The sequence below is a fragment of the Spermophilus citellus genome, assembly GCF_964194105.1.
Source record: "Spermophilus citellus genome assembly, chromosome: 2".
NCBI lineage: Eukaryota > Metazoa > Chordata > Mammalia > Rodentia > Sciuridae > Spermophilus > Spermophilus citellus.
The window spans coordinates 173902568-173903268 of NC_138183.1; positions in this window are offsets into that span (position 1 = coordinate 173902568).

The following is a 701-nucleotide window of genomic DNA, read 5'->3' on the forward strand; positions in this document are numbered from 1 at the left end:
TCTGCCTCCTCCTTTGCGTCCCAGAAGATGGCTGCAGAGGCTCCGTGGAAGCACCCCAACCTAGAGAGGCTGGTCACCTGCCGCCACTGCCTGGGTCCAGCATACCAGGGGTATGCGCACGGCGACGAGTGGAAGGTCTGAACCGGCTGGCCTAGTCCGAGGGACTGGAACGGGCTGGTCGCCTAGGCGTGATGCTTAGAAGCCTCTGATCAAACGCGACCCACGGGCCCCCAGGGATGCAGAAGGGCGGCGTGAGATGCTCTTGGAGCTCTGGCTCTCTGGATCGGGTGAGCAGACTCCTCCTGAAACCAGATGAAGATCAGTCTCCCCTTCCTCACTAACACCCAAGTTAAGGAATCCTGTTAAAGGAAGTTGCTAACCTAGGCTGACAGTACAGCCCAGCAGTGGTTTACTTAGTGCAAGCGCGAAACCAAATGAACGCTAAGAAAGACCAGCCAGCATCCTTGGCTGACAGGTTAGTCATTACTCCTCTGAATACCTAGGTGCCTGGGGAGTTAGGCACTGGGTTACTACAATGCTAAACAAGAGCAGGGTCCCTGCAGCCGTGTAGACCCCAGCCTAATGGAAAAGATTGTCGCTAACCAAAGAAGCGTGCTATTAAAAATAATAATAATAATAATAATAATAATAATAATAATAATAATTTGAAAACGAACAGGAACTGTGGGAATCTGACCCTT